Source organism: Schistocerca piceifrons, chromosome 3, assembly GCF_021461385.2.
Source record: "Schistocerca piceifrons isolate TAMUIC-IGC-003096 chromosome 3, iqSchPice1.1, whole genome shotgun sequence".
Lineage (NCBI taxonomy): Eukaryota > Metazoa > Arthropoda > Insecta > Orthoptera > Acrididae > Schistocerca > Schistocerca piceifrons.
In genome coordinates, this window is record NC_060140.1 from 270,980,633 (window position 1) to 270,990,962 (window position 10,330).

General features: G+C 43.9%; 1 pseudogene; it reads left to right on the top strand.

Moving 5' to 3' along the window:
- Positions 1–10,119, top strand: part of LOC124788584 — a 66,147-nt pseudogene extending 56,028 nt beyond the window's left edge.
- The last annotated feature ends 211 nt before the right edge of the window (positions 10,120–10,330 follow it).

Genomic DNA, 10,330 nt, shown 5'->3' on the forward strand with positions numbered 1-10,330 from the left:
TTTCGATGAAAACGCTTCATTTGCCTCAGTAGTACATATCTGGATTAAGTTTTTCCTTTGTTATTGGGTATCTGGAAATAGTAAATTTATCGAAAAATGTTTACTGGAAAATATAGTGATTTTCAAGTTTTTTCAGTTCGTTATGGTGGTCAAAAGTATTACGAAACTTTCCCTTTCTCGCTTTTATTTTTAATGTTTTACTAAGCTGATATAGAAAATATACAGCGGCAGGTGGGTCAGCACAGATGATGTCCACCGGGACGTGTTGTAACACACACTTATGCCAAAATCCCCACTGAAAACGTACAGACATGTCAAGAAGGGGCTTCACCACGTTGGCGTAGACCAGTCTGAGAAGTCAGGTCGACCAAAGATTCATGTCGATTGTCGTGTGGTAATTTGAATATTTTAAATGCAGAAGAAAAAATCCAAATTACAGATCATAAATTTTACAAAGGTAGATAGAAAACACAAATAGAACATATAAAATGACAGAAATATACAATAAAGTAGCTTCTCTTGCAACACTGCTGTTGTATGTGCTCCAGGTTCTGTACTGCTGCCCTGCAGTCACATTCAGGACTAGCGGCAATGCCCCATCGGTGGAGCGCGGAACTACTTCTGCCCTGTCCTGTTCGCATTCTGATCACTGTTGTATGCAAATAGTGAACTTTGTGTAGTCGCTCCGACGAAACTTAAGTCTCTTTTAGTACATCCTCCAGGACTTCACCTGGGAGCATGGAGCTTCGCGCACTACGATGTTAATTGAAAATACTCTTCGAAGTATGGGAGCGTGAAGCTTGATGACTTTTCCAACTGTGGTCTCTTGTCTCAGGTCTGACGGAGCGACGTCTCCAAGGGCGTGGAGCCAAATTGACTGTGTGGTTTTCAGCATTCCTGTTATGATACTCATGAAAGTTAAGCGAGTATTAAAAACAATCTAAGTAAAGCTGACTGAGCAGACTTGAGAAGAATCTTTTAAACAGCTGTCACTAATTATGAGCCAGCAGCCATAAATTATACACAAGAAGTACATGGTCTTAAAAACAATTAACTACAGTTAGCAAAATTCACTGACCAATATTTTTTAACTAAATTACCTATAAACAGCTGACTTTAATTATGAACCTAATGTCACTGAGCAGACAGCAAAGGTATTGAATTTTAGGAACAATCAAGTCACTGAATAGTTAGCTACCGTTAACCAACATCGCATGATCAGATTTTAAGCAAATGATTTTTAAACAGTTATTATTAATTTTGAACCCACTGCCGTTCAGTAGGCAGCAAAATAAAATTTTTTAAAAACAATCAATAGTCGATGAATAAGCAGCTGCAACTACCCAAAATTCCCTGATCACTTCTTAAATAAATGGTTCAAATGGCTCTGAGCACTATGGGACTTAACATCTGAGATCATCAGCCCCCTAGAACTTAGAACTACTTTAACCTAACTAACTTAAGGACGTCGCACACATCCATGCCCGAGGCAGGATTCGAACCTGCGACCGGTAGCGGTCGTGCGGTTCCAGACTGAAGCGCCTAGAACCACTCTGCCACCACGGCCGGCTTAAGTAAATGATTATGCTATTGATTATGAACCCACAGTCATTCAGGGCAGACACAAAGGTACAGAATTTTAAAACAATTAGCCATCCGGTGTGGCCGAGCGGTTCTAGGCGCTACAGTCTGGAACCGCGCGACCGCTACGGTCGCAGTTTCGAATACTGCCTCAGGCATGGATGTGTGTGATGTCCTTAGGTTAGGTTTAAGTAGTTCTAAGTTCTAGGGGACTGATGACCTCAGATGTTAAGTCCCATAGTGCTCAGAGCCAATTGAACCATTTTTTAAAACAATTGTCACTGAGTAGGGAGCTATTGTTAACCAGAATTCACTGATCCGATTTTAAGCAAATGATTACTAAACTACTAACTATGAAGCCACTGTCGTTCATCAGAGAGCAAAATTCGGTATTTAAGAAAGAAATTCTCTGAATAGGCAGCTATAATTAGCCAATATTCACTGATCAGTCTGTAACCAAATGACCTCTAAACAGCGGTTATTAATTACGAGCGGTGCTTGCATAAAGACCACTGAGTGGGGGCAAGAGTGAGACGTAAGGACAGACACGGAAGTTACTTAACTTGGACAGGATGGCTGCCGTCCTTACACTCCTTAAGCCTGCAAGAGACCGGACCGCCGTCACTAGCGTCGAACCGGCAGATTCGTTCTCCTGTGCCATCCAGAACACCAAACATCTCTCGCTCCCCGCCGACGCGTTCAGCACACCACGCACCCAATCCCTAAAGTCTTCCAACTTCGCGGTTTTTGTCCCCACCGATTGCGCCACCGGCGTACCTCCAAAGTTGTCCAGACAAAGATCGTTAACGAGGGCCGGAGTCGATAGAAAGGCCGAGCTCGCACGGCTCAGAGCTTAAGACTTTGGGGTAACCTTTACTACTATCTCTAGCGGACACAGGACGCTTTGTGTCGTCTTTAAATCACAGACATCAAATACTTCGATGTTGATAATGTACCTGATGCGAACACGACAGAAAAAAGAGCCCTTGATCTCTGGGGACAATGGTACAGGTTACCCCAAAGCTGTAAACGCAACGTATACATGTATTGTTAATTCACCTGGCGCTGAAACTCTTAACGAAGCAGGAAACATGTATCATCTCTGAGTTAGTAAAACCACAGCCGGAAATGACAGTCAAAAGTTACGAAGCTTTCGTGTAGTGTGACATCTCTGCCGTTAGAATATTGCAAAATCCACAGTATGTTTCGTTTTAAAACAGTAGACTTATTGTATCGATTGATATCAATAACTGTGAACAAAAAGCCTAAGCAAAAATGTTTGTATTCAAACTTAACTCATGTACATCTCGTTTATTGGTGTGTGCCCTTGCACCAACCTGGTGACAATACTCTGCAGTTTGGTGCAGCTGGTACTGTGTGGCAGTGTGTAGGCTATTTGCTTCCACTCCCTACGCTGTTATTGCCTCTCCCCTGAGCGATATTTATGATCATAATTTTTTGCATCGTTAGCTGAAAGTGCTTATTGTATCTCAGGGAATGGTCGAGAGCGATGCATTTTTCATAATTCTTGTAGTTTACTTTTTCCATACAAAATAAAACATTCAGATGCTAGATATTTACTGATGTGAAATGTACAACATTTTGTTTTGTTTGGATTTGGACACAGTCCCCATTTCTTATAACGTACATTAAACTGTTAAGAATCTACTGTCCGAATGCTGCCTCCTTCATGATTCGAGCAGCCGTTCACCTTGTTTACTGCGTATTCAGTAACGAGCATCGACGTGGTGTAACAAGAAACGTGATTCATCCAATCAGCCGTCGCTCTTGGAACGTTGGAGCACTTGTATTTTCCGCAACAGCTTCGTGGAGGCAGCGGTCTGGGAAATTTCCTGGAACATGCTGGATATGCTGGAGGAAAGTTATGGACCTGTTGAACTTGACTGTGGTTCCCCATACGGAGGAAGACGTTCTAAAGACCAGTAGTTCATCATCTTCAGAGAACGTCAATCTTTCAATAACCAACGAGTAGCGCTCAAGCTTTAACCCAATATATCTCTCAGGCGGAGTCCATGGTAGTGGCTCGTTGAATAAATTGTCACCCACTGCTCTGGCCATCGTTTTGTAAGGATACTCTCCGCAGCTTTAAACTTAGAGCGCCAGTCTGTTGCCCACGTTTGGATGTCTCTGCAGAAATCTTTGAGTTTTCCTGTTATCACTTCTGGTCGTCTCTGCCCGCAGATGAGTGTGATCAGCAGATGAGTGTGATCGGCAGTGTATATGTACCTGGTGACGCGAGTTGTTGTCAGAAGAACAAGACTGGGCCCAGCAGTGTCCCCTGAGGCAATCCCACAAGCACGTCTATGCTTCTCAACGAATGGGCGGTTTTCTACACTATGTGATCAAAAGTATCCGCACAGCTGGCTGAAAATGACTTAAAAGTTCGTGGCGCCCTCCATCGGTAATGCTGGAATTCAATAATGTGTTGGCCCACCCATAGCCCTGATGATAGCTTCCACTCTCGCAGGCATACGTTCAATCAGGTGCTGGAAGGTGTTTTGGGAATGGCAGCCCATTCTTCACGGAGTGCTGCACTGAGAACAGGTATCGATGTCGGTGAGGCCTGGCATGAAGTCAGCGTTCCAAAACATCCCAAAGGTGTTCTATGGGACTCAGGTCAGGACTCTGTGCAGGCCAGTCCATTACAAGGATGTTATTGTCGTGTAACCACTCCGCCACAGGTCGTGCATGATGAACAGGTGCTCGATCGTGTTTAAGTATGCAATCGCCATCCCCGAATTGCTCTTGAACAGTGGGAAGCAAGAAGGTGATTAAACCACCAATGTAGGCGTGTGCTGTGATAGTTCCACGCAAAACAACAGCGGACGCATGCCCCCTCCATGAAAACCACGACCACACCTTAGCACCACTGCCTCCGAATTTTACTGTTGGCACTACACACGCTGGCAGATGATGTTCACCCGGCATTTGCCATACTCACACCCTGCCATCGGATGGCCACAATGTGCACCGTGACTCGTCACCGCACACAACCTTTTTTTCCACTGTTCAGTCGTCCAATGTTCACGCTCCTTCCACAAAGCGAAGCGTCGTTTGACATTTACCGGCGTCATGTGTGGCTTATGAGGAGCAGCTCGACCATGAAATCCACGTTTTCTCACCTCCTGAATAACTGTCATTGTGAATTCTGATGCAGTTTGGAATTCCTGTGTGATGGTCTGGATAGATGTCTGCCTATTACACATTACGAACCTCCTCAACTGTCGGCTGTCTGTCAGTCAACAGGCGACGCTTTTGTGCTGCACGTGTCCCTTCACGTTCCCACTTCATTATCACATCGGAAATAGTGGACCTAGGGATGTTCAGGAGTGTGGTAATCTCGCCTACTGACGTATGACACAAGTGATACCCAATCATCTGATCACATTCAAAGTCCGTGAGCTCCGCGGAGCGCCCCATTCTGCTCTCTCACGATGTCTAATGACTACTGAGGTCGCTGATATGGAGTACCTGGCAGTAGGTGGTAGTACAAGGCACCTAATATGAAAAAGTGTGTTTTTGCGGTGTCCAGATACCCTTGATCACTTAGTGTCGGTAGCTGGCGAGTAGTTGCCTAGGGAGCTTGTTATTCCCTGTGTGAGAACTTTATAAGTCAGTCTCTGGTGCCAAAACATTGTCAAATGTACGCGGACACGTAGTAAAACCGTTCCGCACTGCTCTCTGTAGTTTAATGCTAGAATGACGTCTACCATTCGGAGGAGACGGAGGGGCGTGGAATTTCCCTTGCGGGATGAATCACCCTTCGTCTCTGCTTCGCTTACACAAGGTGATTCAGCTTGCGAGGTGACGGGGCTAGCAGTGTATTTAACACTAAATTCTTCTAGAATCTTCATATGGAAATGATGCTCTAAGCCCCCCTTTTTCTAACTCCGACTTTTGCTGTTGCACATGGATTAAGAAGAAACGCGAACTGACTCTAATCGACTCTGCAAGTGGAGTAGAAAATTTGATAAATAAGTTTCATTAACGTGGTGAGAAATGAAAGGGTTGCTCTACCGACCTACAGAATGAAAGTTCTGTCCAAAATAACAATTTGATTCATTATGACTAAACTCAAAATAATCAGCACAATACATGAGACATTTGCAATACGTCAAATTGAATACTCAAATAAATGCTGTGAAGGTGAAGTGGTCTGTGGAGCCAATTCCTTGCAACTCAAATCTTAAGAGAAACACCCAGACAACCCAACATTAATTGCTGTTACAGTAGTGAGAACTCAGACAATGAACACCCAAGACAGAACTACGTAAGAAAAGGCGGGAACAGGCGTGTCTGCTGAGCTCTGATTGTCACAGAGCAAAATTCCCTAACCTGCTGGTGCTGCAGACATACATTACTAAGCTGTCCTCTTAACTGCAAGAACACGATCTGGCGTACCTGAAGCGATGGCTGGTTGCTTCGACGTCCAGTCGTGGTGATGATAATGTCGCGAGTATAGCCCGAAACAAATTATCCTGGTCTGGTTGTTCCAAACTAAAGACTTCCTATAATACAAATGCGCCTCTGAGCGAGACAAAGAAGACTCTCCACACAAACACTGATGGTACAGTGATTGATTTTTAACAAGCGAAGTCACACGGTAACTCCGATACAGTCGACTTTAGCCAAAACTGCTCAAGACGGAAAACATAGGCCGCTTATACGCAGAACGCTCAATTGTCGTTGAAGCCTAAACTACAGAAACTCCGTCAAACAGTTACAAGTAAATGAAAGTATACTAGACAGCCAACGGAAGGCAGGCTGTCCAGAGCAGCGAGAGCTCAGTCTTGTATCCTACTCCGACCGAAAAGCGAGAGCCGACTCTCTCAAGAGCACCCATACAACCCGAACACAGAACATTCCCACCCCCACGACAGTGGCCGTGGTTAAACGTTCCAATCAGAAACTCGAAAACCGGCGGAAAATTCCACTCTGTTGCTGACGCACTACTGTTCCACCAATGGAGATAATTGCCGCCAATTTCTGCGCCGATTTTTCTACGTCACGGAGCTATCCCCTGAGCAAGCCAATCACAGTTATCATTTTGCAGAAAACTCGGGCATTTGCCCGCCAAGACTGTCTGGGAACACAAGTCATCCCCACGCTTCGCTGGTAGCCCGCCAGAAAGTGTTTTCACTTAGTTTCTGCGAAGTAACGGAATCTCTAGCCCAGCCGCCCCTGTGTCGCCCCAGCTCTTATGACAAGGTCGGTGTCTAGAAAGCATCCACTCGACTCCCTCACACCCGTCGGCTTAACCCTTTCAAGATCAGTGGAACCCACCTGTCACCGGACCACCCAGGTGACCAGAGACACTGTGTGGGAAGTCCGCGTGTGAAGAAATAGCAACTTTTCACCGCATGCAATTAGAGAGAAAAATCGAATTACTCAGAGTAAGATAGAAAAATGAGAGGGGGCTCATGCCACCTCTCAAGCTGTCCCTAACGATGTCATTTTGTGCAGCTTGCTGTGTTATAAGTGGCTTTCAAAATCCAAGCACAAGGTTTTCATATCCTCTCAGTCGCTATGCATAAACTGTTAGTCCTTCAGAAAAAAGTTGTACCTTTTCGTTGGAAACTTAATGTAGTTAAATTCTGTGCTCTGTGATGTGTTTTCGCCAGAGGTCGCAGTTTTGAGCTATTCAAGAAAAGTGACCTTCAATTGCATCCTCACTCCCATACCCAACCCCCCTCCCCCCCCCCCCCCCCCCCAGTGAGAACGTTGGTCATGGAACTCCTTACCACTGTACAAAAATTTGCGAATGCACGAATTGTTTCCCACGTATGATCTTTTTTTGGTCTTCATTGACTGGCCTTATTACACCACCGGATTAGTTGGGTACTTAAAAATTGTAAAACTGGCCTTTTGTATAAATTTTACCTAATAGTTTTTTTGTATTTTAACAGCGTAAAATAAACAATTATGTCGTTATATTCGTCAGGTCTTCTGACTACGAAACTGCTGTTTTTGTAGGGGTTAAGTTTGGACCGAATTGTCAACGTAATTAGTTCTAGCGTAATTGTTAAAGTCTTTTTTCTTCCGTTGGCCTCAAGGCACGTTTAAGTTAATAATGTTAACAAATAGCCAGCTATGCTGGTGGTACAATAACCCAGTCAATAGAGATAAAAAAAAGGACGAATATTGGGAACAGTCTGTCTAGCCGGAAATTTTCCTACAGTGGTTGGAGGGACTGCCACGAACATCATGTAGAAATCCTGAAACCGTGGCCTCCATCGAAAACGTATCCCAGTAGGAAATTTAGTTACATTAATTTTTTTGCAAAAAGGTCCTGACATTTGTTTTTCTATGGGAGTAATGGTTTGCGCGTAGCGAGAGAGGGAATATAAAAATCTCTCGCGTGGTTTTTGAGGGCTAGGTACGGCATTACATGTTGCATGAAACGATATTGGTAGGGGCAGCTCACTCACCCTGAATATTTTCCTTAACGCCTCACGTGCCCTGAAAGCTACAATAGGCATTCCAGTCTCGCGAAGGTCAGAAGTCATGATGTTTCGGGTCATCAGCGTAGGCTGACGAGAAACAACTGGCTTCAATGAAGATGGAACAGGCTATAACCCTACCCCATGAAGCGAAGAAGAATGGCGACCATAGCATGCACCGGCTTTTGGGTTTATCCACGGGCACACACACTTCTATGTCTGCATCACGCGAGTGTTCGGCGGGCACCCCTCCACCGCAAACCTGTTTATTCCAGCCAGCATCGATCCGAGCAGATGCGCGAGGATACTTGTAACTCCACTCTGATTGGTTTACGAAACTCATTTAAACAGTTAATTGTCCTCTAACACCACGGCAGAACCGCAACCACCATTTCACCAGAATTACTGGGTGTAGACGAAAACGGTAACTTTGTAAGAAAACTACTGAAGGACTTCAATTGAGATTTTCAGACATTTCGCTCGTCGCACAAACATCTTGTAATCTTATGCTGATAGCATCGCTGCGTCAACACATTTACTACTGTCACTACTATTAATACCAGTATTTAATTAGCTCTATATTCATTTCCAATAATTTTGATACTGATTTCAACGTCAACATATTCAAAATGAGATAAACAGAAATAAATGATCTACAATTAGAGGAGCAAAAAGAGGACAATGTTTCTGAAAAAGTCGTTTTTATCTTCTGGGAGACCATTTTGGCACAGTTTCCTTACCGAGCGAGGTGGCGCAGTGATCAGCAGACTGGATTCGCATTCGAGAGGGCGACGGTTCAAACCCGCATCCAGCAGTCCTGATCCAGGTTTTCCATGATGTCCCTAAATCACTTCAGACAAATGCCGGGATGGTTCCTTTGAAACAGCGCTGCCGACTTCCTTCCCCCATTCTTCCCTAATCCGATGACCGATGACCTCGCTGTTTGGTCCCCTCTCCCGTATCAACCAGCCAACGAACCACCATCCACTTTGTCCGCATGTTGCGACATAAAGTCGTGTTGGAGATCTGCGACCCATTATGTAAAGACATACTCAGAATACACATAAGGAAGTTAAGGTACCAAAAAACGTATTAGTATCACATGAAAACGAATAAAACATGGCCCAATATTGTTCAAATTAAGAAAGATGTCATTGCAATATTATTCAATTTTTGTGAATGAACGTCTTGGGAGTTGGCTTCGTTTTGTGTCTGACAGTACGACAAATAGTTTTCTGTCATGAATTAGCTAACTATCTAAAGCTATGTCCTCGAATTTGTGACCATGAAGAGTTTCCGGGTGGATAAACTGCGGTGCCTGTCCAAGGGGGAACCATAAGAAATAATTCATCCACTTTGTCAGCATGTTCTCAATATATTGAGGCCCCAGTATCCTACGATTGGTTGTATCTTGGCTTTATGGCTTCGACTGCATTAGTTCTGCACTGGTTTTTTGTAGATGCAAAGTCAATGAGGAGGAGCTTTTGCATTTTGGCATTATTCCAACCTACACATTATTAATGTTTCGTCCCAGTGATATCATTTAAAGTTGGTACTCGTATACCTGCTCCACAATTCCAATCTGCATTATGAAGAAATATTGCACTACACTCAGGAGGTCATGTATCCTTTGTATTCTACGCCAACTCTAATATTACCCAAAAGTCAGTGCTGTTAACGTTAGTTTCTCGACCACCATTAACCCGAAGATTCCTTCGTAAAGAAGGGAACGTATCCATATATGCAGGACCCTACTATTGGAGGTCTGATACATTCCTCATTTCCCTGTATTGTTATCATATTATCCCTTATATCGAATGCTGTGCACTTTGCTTTCAAATTGGATCAGTCAATGCGGTACTTGGTTGTCAGCACTGTAACAGAAGTCCGTAGTGAATTGATTCTGATGGATCACTGGCTGATTTCGCGCATATGGAATAATAGCAATGTCTCAGCTTCAGGACCCAGTTGTGGACCACTCTCTTGTAGCACTCGTGCCTTACCTGCAATGTTCTGCATCTTGACTGCCAGATTTATTGATCCCAGCAAACTTCACATAGACTGGCATGTAGAGTAGAAGCTTACATGATGAGGTCAGCACAAATGTTTCTCACAGATGGATTTTTGCAAACTTCATTTATGCTGAACTAAATATTTTACTGCAAAAAATGACACTTAAGCACTTTATACTATGAAGGAAGCAGTTACATATCATGAAAAGTATGTAACCCTCGATTAATATTTATTTACGATTTATAACTGTTACGAACTCTGCATATGATCTGTGA